The sequence below is a fragment of the Terrapene carolina genome, unplaced genomic scaffold (genome assembly GCF_002925995.2).
Source record: "Terrapene carolina triunguis isolate 2854851 unplaced genomic scaffold, T_m_triunguis-2.0 Scaffold58, whole genome shotgun sequence".
NCBI classification, from domain to species: domain Eukaryota; kingdom Metazoa; phylum Chordata; order Testudines; family Emydidae; genus Terrapene; species Terrapene triunguis.
Window position 1 is genome coordinate 16,108,648 of NW_020664409.1, and position 14,886 is coordinate 16,123,533.

A 14,886-nucleotide genomic window follows, 5' to 3' on the forward strand; every position below is an offset into this window, starting at 1 on the left:
GATGTTAAGGGGCACCTTACGTGGTCCGAGGCCAACTGCCCCACCTCTCCGTGGAGTTCTGCTGCAGCCTTCACCACGAATGGCTCCGCTCTACCAGCCGTGCCGCGCCGCTCCACTCCTCCAGCCATCCCCACAAACTGCTCTGCTCCGCTCGCTGTTCTATGGACCGCTCCAATTGTCCCACAAACTGCTCGGCTCTGCCAGCCACTCCACTCCACCAGCCGTCCCATGAACCGCTCCAGCTGCCCCCGCAAACTGCTCCACTCTGCCGGCTGCTTAGCAATATATTTTCAGGCTCCCCCACTAGCTAACACAGCACTCAGTGATCTCAGCTCAGCAATTTTAGCTCTTTTAGTGATTTCAGCTTGTAGTAGGGGAGCCCCAGAGCTGGTGCACCATTGGCCCAAAGTGAATTCAGCCCAGTAATCTCTAGCTAGACTCCTAATGGAAGCAAAATTAGCTCTGCTATTCAACCGTGGAGAGAGAAGATAGTGCAATTGGTGTTCCAGGCCCTCAAAAGGGGCCCATACTATGAGGTACACATACCTGTCCCCAACCTCTCTCAATTCACTGGGTTTCGAAATCCATGTCCCTTGTCTAGCGAATGCTACTTAGGTGATGGTGATACCCTCTGTCATAAAACAGTTTCATTGTCCTTGATTCACATAATCAGGGTAACGACACTTTATTCCTCCTGTCCCAATAACAGAAACTGGGGATCACACAGCAGCCAAAGTGACCATTTTGGGCTGCTCTGGGCTCATGCTAGGCGGCGTGGGTGTGCCTATGCAAACAAGATCAGCCCTTGAAGTTCTTTTCCACACTCGCCACAATTCACCACCAGATGTCAGGGTAGAGCTCATCCTGACTCTGCTTACAAAACTGAGAACCAAGCACTCGGATCTTTTCAGAGTTCTTTCCCCCATGGTTGTGGATTTCTGTCTCCCATTGATAATGACAGCAAGGCTTAATGCTTTAATTTATTCACCATAAAACATATTTGGATCATTCTTTAATAGAATTCATACCATATGCTGTTCTTTTTCTGCATATTGAATTCTCCAAAGCATTTTGGGATACATTACCTATGATACATTGTGATGGGGCATCTGCCCCACACTGGCCTGTGAGGGGTTAATAGAACCCTAGGGAAGCTGCGCAGGAGGTAGCCAATTATAGAGGGGCTGCAACGAGCAGCCATTCAGGACTGGGCTGGCCCATATTAGAAGGGCAGCAGAGATTGAGGAGGGAGAAGGACTAGCTGCCTTGCATGCTGAAGGCAGCAAGCACCCTGGAAGAGCAGTGCTGCAGGCAGAGACCCAGGGAGCTAATCGCAGCTCCGGTTCCACTGCAGGGATCTGGCTGAGGCCCTGAGGCAAGGGCAAAGAGGGTGCTGGGGCCGCAGGGAAGTGGCTGGTGGAAATCTACCTAGGAGTTGGAGGGGACGCAGCAAGTGGCGGCCATATACAGGGTCCCTGGGCCAGGACCCGGAGTAGTGGGCGGGCCCGGGTCCCCCCCGCACTCGCCACTGAAGAAGTGGCTAGACACTGGGCTGCAGTTGACACTGAGGGAAGTGGCTGGGCAGCAGACTGCAGTTTCCCCGGAAAGGGGGAGCACAGAGTGTGGCACAGCCAAGGGCTGTGTCTGGAAGAGGATGCTGTGGTCCATGGAGTGCCACTGGTCCCGGAGCAGAAGTGACGGTGGACAAGACACCACTGAGAGTCGGTGTACCAACCTGTGGAGCTGATCCACAAGATGACCAGCAGGAGGTGCTAGCATGGTAAGTCGTACCCTGTCACATACGTATTACACAAATTAAAGTTGTAGTGCAGGGATTGGCAACCTTTGGCATGCGGCTCGCCAGGATAAGCCTCCTGGTGGGCCGGGCCGGTTTGTTTACCTGCCGCGTCCGCAGGTTCGGCCAACTGCGGCTCCCACTGGCCGCGGTTCGCTGTCCCAGGCCAATGGGGCTGCGGGAAGTGGCGCAGGCCGAGGGATGTGCTGGTCGCAGCTTCTTGCAGCCCCCATTGGCCTGGCACGGCAAACTGTGGCCAGTGAGAGCCACGATCGGCCGAACCTGCGGACGCGGCAGGTAAACAAACTGGCCCGGCCTGCCAGGGTGCTTACCCTGGCAAGCCATGTGCCAAAGGTTGCCAATCCCTGTTGTAGTGTATTTCAAATTTTTTAAGATTCCCTCATCAGTAATAGTCACATGAGCAATGATGCCTTGATAAATATTTGGGTGGTAGATCCGGTAAGTTGCTTGGTGTCTTTTTTTTTTTTTTTTTTTTTTTTAAAGTTTCCCGGGTTTTCCAAACCCCCTTTTTACAAAAATCCGCATTTACGGAAGAAGTTCCATAAGCTAGAAATATGTTGGGTTTTTTTGCGTAATGGTCGGGTATACATTTCTGACTTACACAAAATTCGAGTTACGAAAGGCGTTCCGTAAAGGAACGCTTGCATAAGTCGGGGAGCGTCTGTAGTTTTAGACTCGTTCTTGTCTCCAAGGACTTGAAAAACTTAGCCCTGACCTACATTTCAGATTGTATCTCTATTGTGTTCCACTTTGCCCACTTCCCCTTGCCAACAATGCTAGCTTTAATGCCATCTTAGACTCTATCTTTGTCTATGCTGGCACACATACTTGAGTACTGTATGTGTACCGTGTACATGCTCATGCTTGCGCTCCATACCTGAATGTTCACATTATGCCGTGCTGGTCGGGGGTATAACCAGGTATGCTGGAGCAATTTGTATAGTGGGGGTGCTGAGAGCCATTGAACCAAACTGTAAACTCTTCATATATTGGAAAGCACTTCAAGCCAGGGGGTGCTGCAGCACCCTGCACATCTAGTGCCATCGCCTATGAGTATAACACTGTCCACACTGCTGCTGCTGTTACGTGAAATTAGCACTACCATTTCAGGGTATACCAGGGTTCTGTGTAGATGGGGAGACATTCTAGGAACCACTTTGCTGTGTTGCTTGTATTGTTTCACACATTTGCAGATTTCAGTTCCCAATCACAACACCCATCACTGTTATTCCCTGACAAACTGAGTGGAAGATATGGAGCAATGGCAATGATTTGGTTCCCCTCCTTATTGAGGGACAAGTGGTCATGCAGTGGAGTATATGATCAGCAAGATGCTGGATGGAATTGGGGCAGAATTTTTGGAGAAATTGAAGATGGCTGATCTTGAGGGTCATTGACAACTCATTCAGCATGCATGGTACAGATATAATGAATGCCAGAATTGTCAGGGTATACCCTTGAGTGGACTGTTGCTTATAGTGTAGGAGCACCAGCATGGTGTGGAGGGATTATATTGTTTTGGAAACCTGGGATGATGAGCAATGGCTTCAGAACTTCCAAATGAGGAAACAGACCTTCATAGGATTGTGTGAGAGGCTTACACCAATCCTCCAGTGGCAGAATATTTGATTCAGGGGAGCCATACCACTATTGCCCTATGCAAGCTGGCAGCATGAGGCCACTATAGGTCCATTGCAAACCACTTGGGGGTTTGAAGCTCACTGTTGTGGTTGTGGTTGTACAGGATTGTGAAGAAATTAATGCTGTGATCTCCCTGTGGGTGGTTGCCATAAGAAAAGCTTCAGAAATACTAGCTGGATTTGCGAGGATGGGATTTACAAACTGCACAGGGGCTATCAATGGCATCCATATCCCAATACTTTACCCATCTCAAGGGGCAAGTGAGTCTGTGAAATGAAAAGTTTACTACTCAGTCATTCTGCAAGGCTTAGTGGAACACAAATGTGGATTCACGAATACAAATGTGAGCAACACTGGAAAGGTTCATGTCACCAGACTGCTGAGGAGATCAGGATTGTACTTGAAAGGGGAAAAAGGGACTTTTCTGTTCTGTATGGTGTTTCTTTGCCAACTGTTGTATAGAGGAACATCGCCTACCCACTTCTGCCTTGGCTCATGAAACCATACCCAATGTCAAAGACCCTGGAAAAAGTCAATTCAACTACAAGCTAAGTAGCTGCAGAATGGTCATGGAGTGCACATTTGGTAGGCCAAAAACTTATTGGCACTGCCTACACACCTATCTGGATGTTAATGTAGCAAATCCCCTTCATATAATCGTCATCTGATGTGCACTCCATAACATTTCTGAGGTTAAAGGGGAGTACTTCTGTCCCAAGTAGGCTCAGGACAAGTCTGGTTTATAAATTCTGCACAGGCGGATGGATCCTACCCACGTGTACACTGGTCCCGGTTCTGACCAGGCAAGGGAAATCAGGGATGCCATATGTGCATATATCTTGGCAGAGCAGGGGGGCAGAGGATGACATCCTCCTGTGCCAAGGGGCACTTTCATACCCTGAATTGCTGCTGGAAATGCACATAAGGGAACATTGGCACATACTTGTGGTACTAAGTAGCTTTTTGAGGGTTTTGTTCCCCTGTATCCGATTAGCTCTTTAATGTGTGCAGTGTCACAGAGACAAAGACAATTATAACAGGGCATCTCCACTGGTTTATCACCTTAGGGTTGAGTTTCAGCTGTCGAGGGCGGCAGATGAGTTGTAATGCAGCCATTGTGCAATGTTTTTGTCTTCACCATTTGCACATACTTGCTTACAGACCACTGTTACTGGGAGCACTCAATCTTTCTTAATGACCTTATGAAGATTTGCTTGGGTGAGGGAGGTAGATATGCAGCCATTTTTTAAAAAAAATTCTTTGTGGCAGTGCTAACTTCACTTACTGGCTGTTATAGAGCACTAATCCCTTCTACCATTGAAACTGGTTAAGGTTTTTTTGGGAGGGATGAAGGGCTGTTTATGCAGAGGGTAGTGGCAGATGCTGTCATTGTCCGCATTATTATTGGAACCGTTTTAATTTCTGCATGTGAACTAAAGCCATAAACACGTTCATCTACCCCTTTTCTGTGTTTTAAAGTTCTGCTGCATTGAAAACTAGCAGTGCTTTGTGTACGCACTGTGATAGACCCAGGCCAGTTGGGTACAGCAAAGTAGTATAAGGCAGATATAATGGCCATTGGATTAGCAGTTTTCTGTTCTCTGACTGACCAGAGCAGGGGCTGCTCCAGACTAATGAGAACACCTGACTCCAATTAACCTGCAAAGAGTCAGATGAAGCCATTAAGGTAATGTGAACATCTGACTCTAATTAAGGCCCTTTTTGATACTATAAAAGGGCTTACTCCAGTCAGGCTGAAGAGACCCAGGGAGCTAGAGGAGAGGAAGTGCGGCTGAAGGGCTGGTTAATGAAGACATCCTCAAGCCATCGGTAAGGGAGCCCTAAGGTAAGGGTGAAGAAGAGAGAAGCAGGAGAGCTGTGGGGAAGTGGCCCAGGGAAATGTAGCAACTCTGGCAGTGAAAGGTCGGCTGCCAACAGCTACTGCCATTAGGGTCCCTGGGCTGGAACCCGGAGTAGAGGGCGAGCCTGGGTTCCCCCCAACCTACCACTACAGAAACACCTCCTGGGAGGGGAAGTCAAGCCCCTGTCAGGACAGGAGGCTAAACTGTCCTGAAATAAGCCCCTAGGGACCACAGAGACTGTGGGAATTCTCTCACCAACCTCCTTGCTGGCTTATGATGAAAAGGGCTCAGTAGACTCTAACCCTGGCCCTTGAGAGAGAAGGGCTACGTGGAGGGTCGCAGTGAGCCACTGAGGCTAGCATATACCTCCTAGAAGCACGGGACCCATGGGGACAAGGTCGGAGCTCTGCCACAGCACATAATACTAACTGCATTTTCCCCATCCCTCCCACATATCTTTGGGACTTTGGATAGTTTTGAACCTGGTGAGTGGGGGACAGACAGAAAAGGGTTTGCAGAGTCATGGCACCAGACAGTTGTACACCATTCCATTTCATGTGCTATGAATGGGTCCAATCCCAAATTTGAAAACATCTTCAGTGCATCATATTTAGGAAGGAGGGGGTCACACACAAACCAAGGAAATGATAACATTTATTACAAGTATGACATGGAATGTGTAATCGAAATATTTTTTTAAAAGAAAAGGTCAACCAAAAATCTATAAAACATTAAGGAAATGCCACTGTGAACGCTGGCTCAATATTAATGTTTCTACACCCATCTCCTTGTCCTCCTCTTGACATGGGGGGACTGACAGGGGAAAATCATTCTTGGGGAAAACTTGGGATGTCATCTATGTGGGTCTTGGGGAGCAGGCACTTGGTGAGGTTCCAGGACTTCCGCAGGCTCAACATTCCCCTCCTGGGTGCTCGGGGGGGGGGGGGGGGGGGGTTCTCCCTGTGAGGAGTTTTGGATACTGATGGAGGGTGAAGTCCTGGGAGTCCTGCAGGCTCCATGTTCTCCTCCCTGTCTCTCAGGGAGTGGGGTGTGTATCCTTGAAAGAAGATCCTCCAGCTCAGCAGCACCCTGGGTGGCAGCCGGAGGAGGAGGTGGCAGTTCATGAATGAATGCAGTAGCCATGGCAGCAGATGGACCCTGAACTCAGTTCAATGAGCCTCTCTATTAGATAATGCTCCCATTCCCTATGACATGCCTCCTACTTCATGAACCGGTTCATCGGTGTCTCCTGTTGCTGAAGAGTCTGCTCCTCCTTTGTCCTGAGGAATTCAAACTACTCCTGATTTCTCTTGTCCATCCAGCTCTTCCACGGTCCTTCTCCAACTGCCTCTGCTGTCTCTGGGATACTGCTCCTACCCTATCTATCTATCTATCTATCTATCTATCTATCTATCTATCTATCTATCTATCTATCTATCTATCTATCTTCCCTTGGAAAGAAGCCAAGAAATCCCCCCATGTAACAAAACTTTGTCAGAGAAGGCCACAATTTTGATACTTTTCAGCATTCCAGGAATGCAGTCATTAAACTATCCTTGGTTCTCAGACTTCTTTTGCAGCCCATGAAGAAGGAGCAGAGACTCGTAATGGTAAGGAAATGTTTAATGTTTAAAAATGTCTTAAGGGATGTATTTGGGGGGAGGCAGTTCCTTTGAGGGGCTGTGTTAACCAGTTTGCAATATCTTCTTTAAAGGCTGGCCATTATTTGGAGAACATAGCAGTTGTCTTGGTACCAGAGTGGAAAAGAGAGGTGTCTTTCCAGTCCTGTAGAGAAGATCCAGTAATCTATATCAGAGAGTTGATTCTGCTAATGGACACGTCTCTACATATTGCTGAATAGAGGGTTTGGTCAGCTATGAAGATAGACCAAACAGATTTGCACAGCTGTTGAACCTCAAGACCCAGCTGGAGTTTCTGCTACACCTGAAATTTGCTGAAATATGCTTACAGGATTGGAAGCTGACTACATTCTCAGCTTGCATATGGAGTTTCCATGCAAACGGAACCAGATCTTCCGCCTCACAGCAGCATTACCTGGCCCTTCTGCCTGCCTAACAACAATGAAATGGACAGGGAAAAAGACACACAAGACCACTGTATTTGGTTCCCTGAAGTTTCAGATCAGCATCACAAGTCCTTCTCCTCTCTACTGCAAAGGGACATGCCATTGGTTAGCCAACCACCCAGACAACATCCTTTTCCCACCCCTGTTTCCCCCAGGTTGTGCAGCATGGCTCAGTGTGGGGAGAGGCCAGACACCAGGGACAGGGATGGTAAAATAATTGTCAGCGTCCAAGGGAGAAAGGAATGCTGTGACTAACATTTCCTCAGACGACCAAAGCATTCTACAACTATGTTCTGTTCCCTTCCTCTTCCTGGACCTAACCCTCCATCTCCAACTCTGCCCCTGCCTTCTGCATGCCTCCTTCTTGTAAGGGGACAGTAAGATCAGGGGGTTGGGAGAAGCGCTGAAATTACATAATCTTCCAAGGGAAAAAAGACAGATGTTACTAACTTTAGACAACCAGCTATACATTTCTATAACTGTCCTGTCCCCAACTGGGACCTTTCTTCCCCTGGTCCAGGCATCTCTGGGATTGTCGCTGCCTGATTGCTGGCAGACACAGGGGCACAATGATTTTTTGTTAATAAGCTGTTTTTACGACACAGCTTTAGCCAAATGCATCATAGTGGTTTATCAGAAATCAATAATATAATCTGATTTAGAACTGTCTTGTTTGGAGACCATTTTGCGATGGAGCAGAGTGGGGGCTGGATGGATGGGGGAAAGTTAGAGGAGTTTGGTGGGGGGTGGGGGTGTGACAACGCCGTGGCTTCAGCACCAAAGTTCAAACAGACAGGGTGATGCGTGGCATATTATCCAGGGAGGGAAAAATCAGTGCACAGTAATTCTGATCTCCTTGATCTTAAAATCAGGAATTTAACACTAGAGCAAGAGGGGATATTGGCAGGGAGTGGTGTGTGTGTGTGTGTGTGTGTGTGTGAGAGAGAGAGAGGGAGAGGGGGCACTGTAACTTACCAGTGGCTCAGGGTCCTTGAGTTCATCAGAAGGGGCTTCCTCAACCGGCACCTCTAGATAAACATGCTGAATCATATGCTCCTCATCCTCTGGGTCTTCTGGGGCATCATTCACAGTTCCTGTAGCCTCCTCACCCGGGCTGCCATCAGCATCCTATTGGACAATGAAGCATGAGCCACTTCAGCTTTGTACCAGGAGCCCTTGACAGCACCTAGTCAAGCTTCTTGTAGAAGGGGCCCGGAGGATGAGCCATCCCAGCACTGGGCCAGAGTCTGTTGAACGCCTCTGAAATTACCCAGTACAAGTGTATGTTTCTGCTGCTCTGGGGGGAGTCATGGAGGACTGTGTCCTCTGACCCAGACTGACCAGCACCAGGGTGTGGTCGGTGGGCCAGTCGGCTGCCCTCGGAGCAGAATCCATGATCACTCGTATTGATCTGTAAAGTGTGCAGCAGAAATCTGTTCAGATGTGGTCAGTGCAGCTCACTACTACCGCTGACAATGGGGGGTAGGGACCTTTTTAGATTAAATAAGAGTTAGGAAGAAAAGCATTCATTGCCTTGTGGGAATGTAGGGGATGGACTATTGAAACCTGGGACTTGTAGAATCGCTAGTGTAGATGTACCCTTAGTGTCCTCTCCCACTCCTACATTCTTGCCTTGCTTCATACTGCCCTCTCCTCATCTAATGACCTATCAGTACCAGGCACATCCTTCCAAAAAATCCCCTTTCTTCCTTGAGGATCTTACATGGGGGGGAAAAATCCATTGTGACAGAATAGATGTGTAATATGTGGAAATATAATATTTTTATTTTCTTTCTCTCTCAAATATAAGGGAACTTCTTCCTCAGGATATTTGAGTTTTACCTGCCGCATCCGCAGGTTCGACCGATCATGGCTCCCACTGGCCACGGTTCGCCGCTCCAGGCCAATGGGGGTGGCGGGAAGAGGCGGCCAGCACATCCCTCGGCCCGTGCCGCTTCCGGCAGCCCCCATTGGCCTGGGACGGCGAACCGCGGCCAGTGGGAGCTGTGATCAGCCGAACCTGTGGACGCGGCAGGTAAACAAATCGGCCCGCCCTGCCAGGGTGCTTACCCTGGCAAGCTGCATGCCAAAGGTTGCCGATCCCTGAACTAGTACCTAAAACTCTCACAACATACTAATTCTAAAAATAAGATTTTAACTTATTGAAAACTGATTTTGAAATTGCATTATTTCACCCGAAGTTTTAAACTTGGGTTTCTGAAGAAAGACCTTTCTCCCTTTCCACCAAAAAACAATATGGTCCCTTTGACATGATATCTCTGTGTCACTCATGGTCTCTAGCTCTTTCCTTTATGCAAATTCAGATCTGCAAGATGGGTATTCTGAAGTGTCAGCTGTATATAATGTGAGCTTTTTTGTAGATCAAATAACATTTGTATTCTGCTTGATAATTGTCCTGCACTGTCTAATGCCCATGAAGCTGTAGGACCAAATTTGGTTTTCTCAGGCTTTTCTGTGGAAGAGGATAAGTGTTGAACGGGGATTTTTGAGCTAAAGGCTTTGTTGGCATTGAGTCAATTTGTAAATGGTTATTTTAATAGAATTATTATTTTTAAATTTTGTATATGTACAAAGACTTTTGATTTGCACATTTGAAAATATAACTAAATTCTGTCTTTAGACATGAAGATACATTTGCTGAGGTCAAAAGGAGTTGTTTTGCGTTCATCTGAGAGCAACATTTTGTTCCCAGATTGTAACTTAAACATATTTTTTATCTGAAGTACGATGTTGCAAGGGCTGGTATGAGATTTATTGTGATGTATTAAACCATCTGTTCCCAAGGTCTGTGCTTCAGAGTCCAGTACTAGCCAATACGTGTGCTGCTGAGTTTCTGAATCTCAGAACTCTTTTTGCCATTCTAACTCAGAAGGAATAGAAATATCCCTAAGGTTTTGTTCACTTGGAAAGCAGATACACCAGTGAAGTCATGAATCGGCTGGAGTGGAGTTCAGCAGCAGGGAAGCTTATGGTTGATGTGTATATTATTTTTAATTCCTGGCCAGAGTCCTGATAGCCAACGACTAGAATTACATAGTTAGGACTACAATATCTTGCTATAGTATTTCTAAGGGTATGTCTATACTAGCCGCTGGATTGGCGGGCGGGGGTCAATTTATCCTGTCTAGTCTAGATGTGATAAATTGATCCCTGAGCGCTCTCCCGTTGACTCCTGTACTCCACCGGTGCAAGAGGCACAGGCGGAGTCGATGGGGGAGCGGCAGCAGTCGACTCACCGCGGTGAGTAGATCTAAGTACGTCGACCTGTGTACGTCGACCTTAGATCGATTTCCCCCCCCCCCCCGCCAAGTGTAGACCAGGCCTAAGACTCAGCAGCTGAGGGGGCAAAGAATGTGCCTATGGCAGGGGGGAACTGCAACAAACCTTCTTCTACTGCAGTAATTTTTTTTAGCTTACATACTTCATAAAATCCAATTGCATTTTATCAACTCCCTCCCCCGCAATTTACAATCTTATGTACATGTTGATAATAGCAAAATAGAATGTGCCAGAGGCTTAGGTGTTTTGTGACAGGTTGTGAAGCAAAAAATTGAATTGGAGGTAAGTTTATTCCTAAAGGAAAAGGGCAAGTGTCAAGAAGCACATCCATGTGCTGCTCCGTTGGGATCCTGGGAGAGAACCCTTGAAAGTCAGCCCTGCCTGGCTCCTTTGGTTCTGACTATGCAAATCCGAAGGTCCCATAATAATCAAGAAGGAAGAATATGTGTGTTATGCTTTCAGACAGACTCCTGTATCTGTTGAATTCCCTCCTGCCACCCTGTCCTGTGCACCTGGCACAGTAAAACCAATGACTTTGATCTTGGTTCCAAACAGGAATAAGTCCTATGCACTGACTCATTATTCATAATCGGAATGAGGTCATCTAGTCCATCTTCTTCCCTCAATCTCTCATTTACTTTTCTCTCAATCTTTCCTCCCCTTTGATGTAAATTGACTCTTACTTAAAAAAAATAGAAAGAAAGGAAGAGTCCCAGTGGTAAGCCCTCCAATTCCATGGCATCTTTGCCTTGCACATTCCTATGGTGGTGTGCTTCAGGCTTAAATGCTGCAGGCAAAGGATATGTTCTGGAGTGTTTGTTTAAGAAGAGTTGCTCTGTCTTCCGTGGTGCACCGGGCCTCTCTAGAGTTGGGCACCAGGCATACACATCTGCCAGAGCAGCCTGAGGTAGAAGGCTGGCAGAGAGAAGCTCCTTTTTCTAAAAGGGTAGTAGGGAGGGGAAGAAACACCTGGGTAGAGAAAAGAGAGTAGGGTTAAGAGATTATTCAGAGAGGCATCTCAAGCACAGCTGTACTCTCCCTTAAATTAGACCCATAACAACCCTTAGGCGAATCTAGAAATCATGGGCTAGGTCCTCAGTTGGTGTAAACTGGCATAGAGCATCAGACCTCTTTGGAGCGATTTATACCAGCTGAGGATCTGGGCCTATGACTTTGAGATCCTTCCTGATATATTTTCTTTAAAGTAGCAGATTCATTCCTTACTGGTGCAGGGAGTCACACAGCACCTGGCCCAACATAGGGATCTTCACTCTGGGGAAGGGAGGCCTGATTTTTCCACTACTTCTCCAAATGTGGGATGTGTTCCTTTGGAGGGCAACTTTAAATTATGTTGGGATGGCCCATGGAAGCTCTGCCACCAATAGTTGATGAGAGGATGTGCTCAAGCAGCACAGAGTGGACAAATTAATCAGAAAAGGCCAGTGGAGAATTCCCCTGGCATTCCGGGAAAGCTTGGCAGACACAAAACCAGCATAGAGGGGTGTTTGGGAAGGACAGGGCTAGTATCCAGGGGTTGGTCAGAGGCATGGTGGAGCAGAGCTCCTCTATACTAGTGCTCCAGTGGTGTAATATCGCTGAGGGAGCTAAGGAGCAGCTGTAACTTAGCTTTCACTAGGGTCAGGAAGTGCAGGATCAGGGAGTTATAACTGATTTACTTGCTATATCCCACCCTGAACCTGTGGGTCTGCTCGGGTAAGCCAACAACCCAGCCCTACAGTGCTGGAAGCTTTAAGTAAGTCTGTATGTGCCAACACTCCAAAAGTACAGTACAGCAGAATAACAAGTTAATATAAAAATAGATTGACAAGAAGGCTCAAATGCACATATTAAGTGTTAGCTGTAATTTAATCATGCTTACAGCTGACACACTGAAATTCTGTGGATAAAAAACCCTGTTCATAATTAATCACAGCACTTGAGGGTCTATGAGGATTTAGAAAAATTCATGGGTGTTGGAAAGTGGGGAGAGGCACAGGATTGGGATGAGCACATTTCACTGTTTTGTGGGGCTTCAAGAACAGGCCTGTAAGATATGCAAAGAGAGTGAAATTCCTCCCGGTGCTAAGGGTTGCAGAAGAGACTATTCCACACAAGTCCCATTGGAGGCCCATATTAAGGACATAGTGGTATATGGTACCTTGGGTGGGTCCTCTGCATTGGGTGATTTCTTCCCAGACTGACTTCAGACACATGTTTGCACAGCTTTTACAGTTGTGTATGAGCCTCACAATTCTGAGTGGCCTGGAGAAGAAGCCAAGAGAAATCTATTCCATATGCTGGAAACTGAAGAATGAGTTACAGAAGTTTCATCATCCCCAGCCTGCAGTCAAATTGTAATGGAAGAAAACACCGGAGAGGTACTGTATTCGAACTCCACAAATTTGTTTATGCTAAGAATCTATGAAATAGTTTACAGAATTGACACAACGCAAAAATACAGTGTTGGAAGTTTAACACAACACTGAGGCCTGGTCTACACAAGGGGGCTGAAGTCGACGTACTCAGATCTACTCACTGCGATGCCTTCACTGCGGTGAGTCGACTGCTGCCGCTCCCCCGTCGACTCCGCCTGTGCCTCTTGCACCTGTGGAGTACAGAAGTCGACGGGAGAGCGCTCGGGGGTCGATTTATCGCGTCTAGACTAGACGTGATAAATTGACCCCCTCTGGATAGATCGCTCCCCGCCGATCTGGCGGGTAGTATAGACATATCCTGAGATGAACCAGACTTGAATACACACCTCTTAGGGCACAAAGGAGTTTCTCTTCCCTCTTGAACTGTCTCTTTGATTGCACAAAGAGAGTGTGTCAAGCAGGACTGCCTTAGAAATGAGTGAGAGATCCTGAGAGCATCTCCAAGATTTCCCAGGGTATCTCCCTGACAAGTATATTGTCTGCATAACTGAATTGGGTCTGCTTGTGCTGCTTAAGGAATAATGTCCTCTGATATAGTCTTTATCCTCAATCTCTTAGAAGTAAGGAATATTACAACAATAATATGAAATGTTTTAAATATTACCATGACTACTAGCTATAAAATTCTAGAGAAAATAGATTGCAAAACAAATGTTATACATGCAATTATTAGATAATTTCTGGAAAGTGGACTTCGAACATACAATCACAGCAAAACTGTTGCTATTCATATGCAGATGTTCAATGTAAGTTGAGCTTTATTCAGAGGGTTTTTTCCCCCTGCATTTTGTATTGGTGCTACTTTGTTAGTTTGGCTAGCAGCCTGGAATTATTCTTCAGGTGCCTGTGCATAGTAAAATTGGGATTGATATTTTTCATAAGCACAAATTAAGGCTTCCATCTCCAGTAGCACTGGATACTGCAGTGAATCAAGGTAACATTACATCAGTGCTAACGTTGGCTTTGCCCTGTAAAATATTTCATTTGCATTCTCTAGTTTAAAAGGTAGCAATTCTGAGTGATGGAAACGTGTACGGTACAGTCTTGGTATAATATCCAGTATATTGTGCTTTTGGGAATGAACCAGGAGCCAGGAGTGCTGACAAAATGCTTGAACACATGATCCTATATTTACAGTACAGTATCTCATTTTTAATAGAACTTATCAAGGAAAATATTCCAAACAAGGTACTCATGCCTGGCCTGATTCTTGCAGCTGTGTGAATTAGTATTCTGAGCAGATCTGTAATTTTAGATTTCTATTTTAGCTGGTTTCCCACCATGTAATTTTGTGAACTTTACTACCTAAAATCCCTCCCCTCCCCCCATTCTCTTTTTTAATATATTATTTCTGGCCTCTTGAATGATTATTCAGTATATATGGTATTGTAATTTTGAGGTGTGATCATGTAATAGCTGCCTTAGTAATCCTGTTTTGCCACTTTGACTATGAATTCACAACAGTTGTGTGTGTGTGTGTGTGTGTGTGTGTGTGTGTGTGTGTGACCGCGTGCATGAATGCGCGTGTGCACACACACAATCTCATACTACTCTGCTGTCCGTATATTTTTTAAACATTGGTTTTATAAGGGTTCCTAACCATATATTTTTTAAACATTGGTTTTATAAGGGTTCCTAGCCGCCCCTCCTTTTCCCACTCCCCAATAGAAAGCGCAAAAAATTCTCCTGGCTGTGGGAATTTCCAGTTTACAGATGGTAAATCTCTTTTGATGGTTGAAAGTGGGG